The sequence below is a fragment of the Ptychodera flava genome, chromosome 1 (genome assembly GCF_041260155.1).
Source record: "Ptychodera flava strain L36383 chromosome 1, AS_Pfla_20210202, whole genome shotgun sequence".
NCBI classification, from domain to species: Eukaryota; Metazoa; Hemichordata; class Enteropneusta; family Ptychoderidae; genus Ptychodera; species Ptychodera flava.
Window position 1 is genome coordinate 44,750,970 of NC_091928.1, and position 12,900 is coordinate 44,763,869.

General features: G+C 37.4%; 1 protein-coding gene across 1 annotated transcript in view; it reads left to right on the forward strand.

The window, feature by feature from the left end:
* The window catches only part of LOC139138967 (activating molecule in BECN1-regulated autophagy protein 1A-like), a 75,558-nt gene extending 65,780 nt beyond the window's left edge, over nucleotides 1-9,778 (forward strand). The window contains exon 12 of the transcript XR_011553703.1: nucleotides 9,767-9,778. The gene's annotated coding sequence lies outside the window, so the exon portion shown is untranslated. The remainder of the gene's footprint in view (nucleotides 1-9,766) is intronic.
* Nucleotides 9,779-12,900: the final 3,122 nt, after the last annotated feature.

The following is a 12,900-nucleotide window of genomic DNA, read 5'->3' on the forward strand; positions in this document are numbered from 1 at the left end:
GTTAGCCAGGCTCTGGACGAACACGAGGTTGATCACAAAGACACAACAAAAAATAAGTAAAAGAGAAAGGACGAGAGAGGAGACTATTGGTGATGGACGATAATTCTCCCTGTCGGATTAGGAAAACCTGCTCGCCGAGGAGATCGTGGTAGCTATTACATTTTATCAGAAATACTACAGAGAGTGACAGTTATTTCGTTCTTTTACTCGTTACTCGTCAGATCAGACTTTGCCATTCAAAAGAGATAACATACTGCCACGACTACACACATGCACGAAGAGATTGTTCTCACGTTTTCATATCACAGCGCCTTTCTCGTAAAACTCAGGAACACCACAATATAAGCTTATTTATCGTTTGTAAGTGCAGTAAATAGAAGCTCCATTACATATTTATCAACCTCAAAACTGTGCATCATAATCGTAGATCGGAGAAGAAGTGTCTTGCATTTCACAAACTCATAAGGTTGTGCACTATACGATGTTGTGTGCATTAGCCTACAAGTCAGATTTAGAAAGTTCCGCCGTTCTAGCTATCTGATGGTATGGAAACAAATGTAGACCCTCTAGGATAATCATATCCGTAGGTGTGAAACTCCCCTGTTAGTAATATGTAAACGTTTTTCGACGTGCACGAGTATGTGGTGCTCCAGGGCTGTTCACCATAATGGCCTTCTATAATTTAATTGTTGAAAATTAGAGCACTTCGGTTATGGAGACTTGTTTTGCTACTAACGTGTTCTGTCGACTTCCATGTGCATACACTTGCACCAACCACATGTGGCTGCATTAGTATCAAACGACGTCGCTGCAATATAATTTTTTCCTGAAAAGACAAAATTTGGCAGAACGTCGCGACGTTATTCTCACTCTGTAAACAGCCATAAAAATGGATCAACAGATTATTGAAATAAGCAAGGGTATTTAATTTAATTCTATAGTTCATTTTTCATAGTTTTCATTCGGTACTGAATGCCAGGTTTTCCTTCACTGGTAACACATCATTGGCCAGGGGGCAAAGGTCACCATAGAACTCAACGCATGATACGTGTCAAAGATTTAGCACCGTTCGCAGAGCGTTTTTTCAAATATTTCGATTTTATATCGTTTTCGTTTACAGATGGAGATATTTATTAGTCAATGCTTGCATGCATAATTATCAACATTTCATCCTCAGATTATGTTGTCATAGAAACCGATACCATACTACTCTTTTCTCTATTTGTTATTATTCAATACACAATAGGCACCATCGGAGAGTGGAGCAGAGGTCCCGGTATCTGAAATATAAACCAATATCAGATATCTTTTCAGTTTACGATAAATCAAATGTCGGAATTGTATTTAAAAATTCTACGTACAAAACAATTCAGTTTCTACAATGACAGGGAACGATATCAGCTTTGCCTTCAAGTTATACATCTTTCAGACCCGTATGTGTACACAGCCAGAAAATACATATCTGGTTTATTCTCAGGAGAAGTCACAACCAGTGTATAATTCTCCTTCAAATATCTTTGTACTATAAACTGTAGTAATAAGTTTGTTACTCCTAGAAGTCAGTATCTTTATAGATGATTATTTGAAGATGAACGTGACCTGAAGGTTTAATTTATTTGTACAATGCGTTCTGAAGTCACTATCAGAAGTACTCTGCGTGGGTTTCAATGGAAAATATAACACATTTATTTACCCTCCCAACATATACAACACTATATAATGAAATCACCTAGTAAGCCCCCCCCAGGAGCATTGAAATGTCTTTTTGTTGATTGTATATTTCCCAAAACTGCATGAAATGGAACGTGTAAATCATGGAACAGGCTTCGAAATTGTCTGAAAAATCATTCACCTAAAACAATAACTTTGAGACAAAGAATGATCCGGTTTGTTGAATCACATTGTTATTCTGTACAAGAAGAGCATTTATAATTTTAAGCTCATATTAAATATATCCAAAAGTTATAATTGATAATTTCTGAAAGAAAATTTATACGCCGTATTACTATTTTGAGAAGTGGTAAGACTTTGGTGCGTAGATAGTTTCTGACAAGGGTTTACACATTCGATTTCTTAATTTCTAAAATCTATTTAAAGCCCCACTAGCTATAACCTTGAAATTTGTGGACCTCATAATATCTTCCTGTTCTCTTCTGGTTTTCTCTGAATTCTCCCATCTAAAGGAATATGGGTTTTCCCGCATAAAAGCACCATTTCTTTGTGAAACATTTGAGAAGTAAATTCAAATTTTCACGGTCATTTTTATTTCCTGCCATTTTCAAAAATTGGTAATAATAATAAAGGAAACAGAACAAACAATGTCACAGTTGAAAACATTCACCCCTATGCATTACATTGAACTAGTATGTGCAGCTATTATGATGATTTCAGTGGAGATATGCACAGTACCCACTTGCACAGTTTTTTTGCTTTTTTGCATGGGGTGCGATTTAATGAGTGGGCACAAATTTAATCGCAGAGTAATTTTTGTTCGTTCAAAATTGCACATAGAGTCCCAGCGGGTAGTCAATAATAAGTGTATATACATTACCTAAATTGGTACATTCTCACAAACTTATTTAAGTTTCAAAGTAAATCATAAAAAGAATACCAACAGATAAAGCTAGTGCGGCTTTAAGTGATATGATGATGATCCCTTTCCTTCTTTCTGGTGCTTGCTTTTATTATGTTTTCATGTCTGTCTTGAAGAAAAAAATTTAAAACTGACCATAATTTACAGGAGAGATCTTCTTACACCATCAAGACAGAGATATGTTAAGTCTCTTGGCCCCTTCAGCCGCAGTTATTGTTCGCTTTTCCTGGTCTATTTTCAAATATATATATATATATATATATATATATATATGTGTGTGTATATATATATATATATATGTATATATATATGTATATATATATATATATATATATATATATATATATATATATATATTATATATAACCACGATTATAGAAAGATAATCGGATTTATATACATGCAGTTGTAGTTTTCATATTTTCAAGGGTAGACTGCCCTCTACGGCAAATAGAGAACTTTCCATTCATTAGTGCCTTAGAGGGGGGTCACAACATTGACCTGCCTCTTTTCGATCACACCGCCAAACAAGCAGCTGGCAGTTTGGTTTTTCCAACAATTTTATCCTCGTTTCTACATTTCAGGCAAGCTCTCTTTTTGTCTTAGGGGTCCTACCCTTACATAAGTGCTGGGCATCCAGGCACATGTTTTTGGCAATCAGTATGAAGCCAAAGGTGTTAATTTTGGGTCATTCTTTCGTGGCTAGGCGTCCATGTCATTACCGCGTAACGCACGTCCTATGCCGCAGTCATTCAACATGTGCAGTTCTGCAGAAATACAGCTACACGGCATCGGAGGCCGTACGGTGAATAATGTAGGGGGTTTTGATTTACATGTCGTCCAGTGTTTTAACCCAGTGTGGTTGTTTTACAGCTAGGTGCATTTGATTTGTCATAACTTTCAGCAGCTATTGCCGGCTCAAGTCTGATGTCTTTCGTGGAGATTTGCCATGGACGTCAAGTTTATTTTTGTTTGCCAGATTTTCCCGCGCATCACATCATGTAGTAGCCGTTTTTAACGAGCGTGTCTCACTGTTGAACACTTTCTCAGAGGCCGAGTTAGAAGGCTTCGCCTTTGGGCATTTCTGGAAACACAAGCGTGTTTTAGCAAGTGTGCACAGATTTTCTGCGCCGATGGGGTTCATTCTAGCGCACTTGGCGAGATCAGGTAAGGTAAATTGGGCAATTGTGACCCATGAGGGAATTTTGGCCCATGGTACGTTCTCTGCTTTTTAAAGCGCCATCTATCATCAACAAGGGCATACGAACGTCTGCTTATTATAGGAGCTTACGGGGGCAGTTCTTAAATCATTACGGTTAATTTGAGCGTGTTTTGATGGTGCAGTACTGCCAGTAGTGTCGGTGTTATCAGTTTCCGTACATTCGTTTACACTTTTCAGCCTTGCGTACATGCATATTGGGCTTATTCAGTTGTTATTGTTGCCACTCACATTGACATATCTCGTCATGACAGAGTGGTTTTACTATGTATTAATTTTGGTTGTATATACCTTATTACGTATTACTTATGTATGCATTTTATTTGCATAGTTTTAATTACCCAATGAAGGTATATTCCCTTTTTACAGCATGATTAGTGCAATATCTTACCCGGTAACCATTTTGGTGGCCATTTGCACTAGTGCTGTTTTTGTACCCTCTCATACCTTGTCAGGGGAGAGTGGTTTACCAATATTATTGGTTGGATTTACCTTCTGTTTCAAGGGTTGATTTATTTTGTAGCCACGTGCACTGTTCAATTTATGCAGTGGTTATTTTAATTTCTTTGTACTTAAAGTAATGTGTTGCCAGGGTGAAGGGTTTACAATTTTTACATTTTATTATGCAGTGCAAGTGTTATTTTATTTTTCTTCCCTATGCTGGCATGGCTATTGTTATCATTAGCCTATAGGGCCAAAGGTCTAGTCCACTTTACTTGCTGTTAGTATTTCTCTTTATCAACAGCATGCCACCGAAGCGAAAAGCATCGGCCACCAGAGCAGCTACAGCTTAACGCAAGGTTTCATCAACAACAACATTTGCTGTCCCTGTGAGAGCATCGGTCAATCCTCCACATGCAGCTGAACCTATTCAAGAATTCCTACAAGTTCCCAGTACCAGTCAACATAGCGAAAAACTTGTTGCTGCAGTTTTAACGCCTAGTGTCACTTCTTGGACTCACACCGATACCAGTGCATTAGCAGCCATTATGTCGCGAACAGTCATCCAGGGTTTAAAGGATGTTGGCCTTTTCACCTCTGCAAGCCCAGCTACTACATCTCCAGCTGTAGCCCAATCAGTTAACAATGACATTACCAGTCAGGGGTTTCAGTTTCTAGGCAACTGGCATCCCCTCACAGTTTCTACCAATCAGTTGAAGGTGGAAGTGAGCAGGCTTCTGCTGCAAGCCCTTAACTGTCTGTTTATCTAGGAAAACATACCAACGTGCATGGAGACTTTTTATACAGTTCATAAGCAGCCAATTTGGGGTGCATTGTCCATCACTACCACTCTCAGATGTGCATGGAGACTTTTTATACAGTTCACAGGCAGCCACTTTGGGGTGCATTGTCCATCACTACCACTCTCAGACGTGCATGGAGACTTTTTATACAGTTCACAGGCAGCCACTTTGGGGTGCATTGTCCATCACTACCACTCTCAGACACGGCTATTGCATTGTTTATTGGTTACCTTTCCAGACAGCACCTAGCCCCATCCACTGTGTCAACTTACTTGTCAGGCATAAGCTATGTTCATAAACTTGCAGGTTTTTCAGACCTAACCAATTCTTTTATGGTACACAAACTGGTTCATTTATATCGCACATTAGAGCATAAACTGGGTACTTATCTCCTATCACACGCGATATTTTGCATTGTCTAGTTAAGACCATTCCAGATGTTATTACATCAGCTTATCAGTGTTGTTTATTCAGAGCAATGTTTCTAACAGCCTTCTATGGTTTTCCTCATGATTGGGGAAATCACCACTAAGAATAAGCACGATAGAGATGGTGTCATTCGGTTCAATATGTTGCAGTTTCTGGAACTTCAGGTGAACCTCAGTCAATGATATTAACTCTTTTCAATTTTAAGCATAGCAGGCCGGGCACAGCATTTGTTATTTCATTTCAGAAGATTGATGTGGCTGACATTTGCCATGTACAGGCTATGTGTGGAATTTTGCCCTTTTAGGGGAGTGGAGCCTGGCCCACTTTTCTGCTTCCCAGGAGCATTGGACATAGGACGTTGTGATTTCACAGCACATCTTTAGTACATAGATTACTCTATATGTTATACATTTGCACATTGAATTTTGTTTGTATCCGGTCTAAAATGGCTGTGTGGCAGCCATTTTGTTTCTTGTATTTGATGACTGTGCATTCGTTCATGTAAATCTCTCCGCGATGCCGGGCGCGATTGCATTGAAAGTTAGGACATTTTTTTCCCTTTTCACATATATATGCACGCCGTTTTTTGTAATGATTTAATCAAAAATGGCTTTGTGACAGCCGTTTTCTTTCCTGTATTCGATATCCATCCACAGGGTCCCCAGGTATAATCCACAGGGGTTCAAGGATGAAATTAATATTAGTGCTGTGTCCATGCATAGGGGCTCATGAGTGCAGATATCTGAGATATGCCTGTGCCAATTCTTTTTATACTTTGTACAGGGATACTACACTGTAGAATACATGCATGTCAATTTATATTGGTGTGGCATGCATAATTAGTGCTAATTTGCATAATTCTGGATGAGAGCACTTTTTTGGTACAACTGTGCCAAATTTGATGAAACTTTGTACAGGTGATTTTCACAGAGAGTTCTAATATCAGTCAACGACATATGTCAGTATTGCATCAATTAATTGGTATTTTGCATATTTGATGAATTTTGCAATTAGGGTGATGTCTAGAATATACGGTGATGTCCAGAATTTACTGCAGCAGATTTAATGAAACAAATGGTCGCAATCTTTAGCACATAGCCCTACAATAGTGTACAAAGATACTTAGCAGTATCATGTTAATTAATTGCTAATTTGCATATTTTGTTCCTTTTCCTTATTAGTGGGCTATCTCCAGAAATACTTTTAAAGATGTTGATCCGTCAGCATCATAATACTTTGTGAACACATATTATATGGAGTTTCATTTCTTTTTTACATATGTAATGAACTTTCATAATTATTGTCATATGTCTAATAATGCTGTATCAATGGTCAAATACCGTGCAAAGATATGTAGCAGTTTCTTATCAATTAATTGCTTATTTGCATATTTAATGGATTTTGGTAATTAGGCTGATATATCAAGAAATAGTTCATCAAATTTCATTAAACTTGGTACAGATGTTGAGCTCAAATTGCTTTAATAGTGGAAAAGACATTTATCAGTGTCAATTTATTCAATTGGTGATTGTATTTGTAATGAACTTTCCTAATTCTAGTGATATATCCACAAATACTGCGTTAATAAACTTGGTACAGATTTTGATCTCATAGTGTTGTTAATACAGTTCATTGGCACTTACTGGTATCATACATATATATAAATTAATGGGTAGTTTGCATTTACATAATGGATTTTGTTTTAGGTTGAATGTCCAAAGTACTGCATCAAACTTTATGAAATGTGGTACCGGTGATAATCTGTCAGTGTAAGTATAGGATGCAAAAATGCAGCTTCCTGTTGATTAGATACTATTTGATTCATTTAAATGACCATTATTAGTATGGCAGCTTACAGTAGTCCTCTCAGAGGACTTTTAATTAACCCTTTTCCTGCCAGACAGTATCAATTCCCCATCAGCCAAGTCAGTATAAAGGGGTTTTGAGCCAAAACACGACGTTTTTTCACTCACTTGGCTTGGTCTGTTATAGCATCTTTAGTCAAATAAAAATAAATAAATAAATAAAATAACATAAATAAAATAAATAAATAAGTATCATCAAGTTAACAGTATTTTTGTTTTCAACAGCCTTCAAATGTACAGTATTATGTTAAAATACACCATATGGAATATGTATTTCATTCATTTTAACCATCTTGACCAGGTGTTGAAATATGGACTTGACAGGAAGGGAGTTAAAGTACCTATTAACATGAGGGGATTATGTCATTGTCAATGACTTGTTGAACAGAAAAAGGGAAATTGGTGCTCTGCACTCATATATAGGACAGGCATGGGCCGCTATATATGGTGCCATTCCTGGTTTGATCCTCCCCTCATTTCTACATAAGCGAGATGGGGGCCACCATACTTAGATTTTTAGCATTTTTGTTTACCAAAATAGTTACGTTTTCTTGAATTGCGTTAACCAGTTTTGTAATTTCATCAGGTTTTACCTTCGCTTCTGGTCATTTTGGGTGGGGCGGCCCCACGATGTGTGGCTTGTGGCGTTTTTGAGGCCCACACCGTTGTGGTAGATTAATATGTGCCTTTTCTCCAGTGTTTTACTGTTGTGTAAATTTTTCCTCGCCAGTTGACCTTTGACCTGTGACGTCCATTGTTTGGGGTTCTGTAGTTTTCTCTCAAATCTAGGAAACTGGCGAGGAATTTTTCTTGCTTTCTCATTTTTCATATTTCATTAAAACGTCAAGGGTACTTGGCCTTTCGCTCCATCTCATCATTGTTTTGGTGATTATTTATCTCCCACAAACAGAGCAAAATGACCAGAAGTGGTTTGGTTTAAATGCAGGGATATAAAACCACGATTATAGAAAGATAATCGGATTTATATACATGCAGTTGTAGTTTTCATATTTTCAAGGGTAGACTGCCCTCTACGGCAAATAGAGTTCCATTCATTAGTGCCTTAGAGGGGGTTCACAACATTGACCTGCCTCTTTTTGATCACACCGCCAAACAAGCAGCTGGCAGTTTGGTTTTTCCAACAATTTTATCCTCCGGCCTCCACCCCTCCAACCTCCATTGCTAGTCATAGGTTGGTGTTGGCGTTTTTGAGGCCCACACCTTTGTGGTAGATTAATATGTGCCTTTTCTCCAGTGTTTTACTGTTGTGTAAATTTTTCCTCGCCAGTTGACCTGTGACCTGTGACCTCCATTGTTTGGGGTTCTGTAGTTTTCTCTCAAATCTAGGAAACTTGCGAGGAATTTTTCTTGCTTTCTCATTTTTCATATTTCATTAAAACGTCAAGGGTACTTGGCCTTTCGCTCCATCTCATCATTGTTTTGGTGATTATTTATCTCCCACAAACAGAGCAAAATGACCAGAAGTGGTTTGGTTTAAATGCAGGGATATAAATATATATATTTTTATAAAGTATTAACGGTAACTTTCAATTTTAAACATTGGTCGGCGGATTTAAAGCCATCTGATTCATGTCAGTATATCAAATGACAATAAGGCCAATGTTTGGTTTTGCATGACAGTTGGAGAGTCCTAACGATACGCCATGTTGTCATTGCTTCCACAGGATGAAGAAAAACTAAAGAAGAAAAGAAGACTCCTGGTGTTGCTTCTTTCCGCTGTCATTGCTACAGCTACCATCGCTGGAGTATTGGCGACCAGTCTGTTTCCATTTGCTCCACACCATAGACAAATAATCAAAACAACATTTTGCCTAGCAAGCGCTTTCGCCAACTTCGGGAATAAAACAAGACTTTTTTTCTTTTTCCTGTCTATACATGTCTAACAATGCCTAGTTGCTCTTGCAAAATACACTAATCATGAAAATCACTTTAAAATTGTACTGACTGGTATTGTTATTACGTTTTTAATAAACGGGTCATCTGTTTCATTTGATGCATGACAAAATTTCTAACTTTTTGCTCCAACGTCTACGATAAGAATTTGCATGACGTCATATTTCAGAGGGATTTTATTCTGATACCAGTGAAGTTAGAGAAGAAATGAAGTAGCTGATGGTATTGAGAGAAATAGACCTTGAAATGTTCGTTATTGTCTCCGTTGTTCGTTGTAACACATATTCTCTTAAGATATTATACTTTAACTGCTGGCAGACTATTTTCTCTGTATTTCTGTACAAATAAATAAGAAAGACCGATTTAGTTCTTTGATCCAACTATATATACACAAAAAACAACCCCGCATTTTGACATCCTAGCATCAAAACGAACGCTTCAGACCGAGCCAACACTTTTGTCATAATTTTACAGCCGTATCTCAGTATACTGTTTTTAAAAGGTAGTATGTGCCTCGAAAGTAAAGGACTTAAAGTTTTGCTAAAGCTTTCCTCAATGAAACTTTCAACAATGCTTTCACCAAATCCAAAATAAAAATCAGAGGTCAACATGAAAAGTTTGGTACTAGAGAATAGTAACCAAAGATTTACCGATATTGAAATTCAAAATGGCCACCATCCCTGTGTTAGCTCCATGGGGACAACCACAATTGTCAATTTTCGAAAAACTAAGACGGTGGACATTATTTTCTACTCAAAGGGCTTTAAAAGTGCATGAGTGGAAAATCAGAAAAGAATTGTACACAAATTTCAGAGTTAAATTATCTGTCCCCAAGGCGCATTGTAACTTTAAGCGTTTTTCGTGTCCGCGTCAGATTTTACGGTATATCAGATTTATGTTCATTGTTTCTGCAATTTTTAACAGACTCCTTAATGAACCGCTTGCATCGAAAATGTAACTGTGTAGAGTTCAAAAATCGTCGGAAATCGACAAACAGAACTGCAATTTATAAATACAAAATATTTCCCTTTTTCAATTTTCTTTCAGTATGAATTATGCCAGTATCTTGAGCAGATTTTCTTAACCATTTCTGTCTGTCTGCATCTCCGTCTGTCTGTATTTCTGTTTGTCTGTCTCTGTACTTCATTCACAGTTCGTCTCTGCCTTACCTCGGTTGAAAATAAACAGTTTGTTATATATCATTAGACAGTCATGCTGAAATAAAACAATGATGAGTTTAATAATGACGCCTTCTTTTCCTCGATTAAAATGGTCAGTCAGGTCCATGCGATGGTTACAAATGCCCGCCCTACCAATTCCAGTGTCTACCTTCCACTTTGCAATGTGATGGAAACCTTGATTGCCAAGAAGGAGCTGACGAACAAGATTGTAAATTCCCAATAGATTAACACGCACTTGCTTTTGTACATACGCACATCATAATTACTTGGATATGTATGTATGTATGTATGTATGTATGTATGTATGTATGTACGCACGCACGCACGTACGTACGTATGTATGTATGTACGTATGTATGTACGTACGTATGTATGTATGTACGTTCGTACGTATGTATGTAGGGATGTATGCATGCGTGCCTTATCCACTTTTCGAATCTTTCTGAAGATTCAAAATAGTCCAAATGGCACTGTATGGCCTTGAAACAAAGTGTGATAAAAACTTTAAGAATGATGTTTCTGTAGAAATTCAACATCTTGACAGTGTGCTAAGTTTTCGTTGGATATCTATATCCGGTAATATTTTGCGTCTTTCACTTAAACTGTATTCCTCCATGTCCATGCAACGGGTTCAAATGCGAGTCTTTTCTATTTGAGTGCATAGCGTCAAATTTAGAATGTAAAAAAGTCGCTTATTACTCTGATGGTTCCGATGAAAGATATTGTAAGTACACGAACAACTGCAAAATGGTGTGTAGAGAGCAACAGCGTTTTGTGTTGAAGGCCCCTTTGTGAGTTTCAAGCTATTCCATGATAGTCAGATGATGAAATCGTCCCATTTTTCTTTCTTCATAAGTTTGAGAACAAGCAAATATAAAGCCTAGGTTCACGATTCGGACGAATATATGATTCTAACTATCCTCTTCAAACAATAATCATGAATACACACTTCAGATTGAAGTTATGAATAAATAAACGAACAAAAGAACATAAATAAATAAATAATAAATAATTATTGCGCGTGTGTGGTTGTACTAATGTTGAACAACGAGTACGATATTATAATGAAAGGTTTTCGGCATATTTTTATTACGTCAGGTCCATGCAATCGTTAACGGTGTTTGTCCGACCCGTTCAAGTGTCTGCATCGTAATTTACAATGTGATGGCAGAAGGCAATGCTCAAATGGTTCTGACGAAATTGAATATTAGTATAAAATACGTGTACTTCGACACAAGTCTTGTGCCTACCGTCACCATGCATGGCCGAACATACATGTACATTGTTATATCAAAAGTCTGGACTTCAAGAAAGCTTTGTAATGAAATTTCGCAATAGAATATTTTGTCATGAGGTCACAAACGAAATTATCGATATCAGTTAGCATTCAGCAAAGGGTTCATTCTTAAACTTATAAACGGTTTCCGTTTTGTACTCTCACTGACCTTATGTAAGTATTCAATCCTAATTGTGTAACATCTTAGCTCGGTTATTGAACCATTTTTTTGGTGATTGGGGATATGGCCGAGCGGTTTTGTCTGTAGCTTCTCCGCTAGGTGATTGGGTACCGTACGTTGTGACTTCGAACCCGATTGAAACCATTGTATTTTTTGATATCTCATAAAGGTAAAAAAACCGACTTTGTATCTTTAACGTTTTGGAAGAACTGTCCCTATTCCCGTGCAATGGGTCCATGGCAAATGTTTATGATATTTTTCTACAGGTTCCTATCAAGGGTTCCAGTGCCTGACATCCTATGAGTGTTTTCCCTCGTACGCAGAGTGCGACAATTCGCTAAACTGCCAGGATTACTCTGATGAAGCCTCCTGTGATCACAGTAAGCTGATGATAAATTGTCCTCTCTGATTCTTAAAAATATCGATATTCAGCAACAGAACTCAAAAAAAACTTTACCTCGCATAAATTTTCGAAAAGCAAAAAGTTCAACTCGACATGGTATTGCTATGACATAGATCTGAAAAAAGAAATTGAAATGAGCTCATCGGTCAATTAAATACAAAAAAATAGGACTGGTATATGTAGATCAAATGGGTTAAAAAGAGAAGGAAAGAAAAAAGAAGTCCTGGTATTGTGGTTGTTCAACTCAATTTGTTCTCGATAGATTTGTATCAATATATATATATATATATATATATATATATATATATATATATATATATATACAAAATGTATACAATGTGCCCTCCCGGTTATCACCATAATGGCTTTATGGCAACCTCTGAACTTGGGCACAGAAAGTACGGTTACACATTGTTGAATATGGACTCACCAGAGTGCTCCAACGGCAATACATACCGTGAGCGAAGCATAGTGCCAACAGTGAACGCCCCTCATATTACGCAAGAGGCTGCCCAACAATCTCAGAGTGCTCTAACTACTATTAAAGCAGTGAGCGAAATACACAAAATGTATACAATGTGCCCTCCCGGTTATC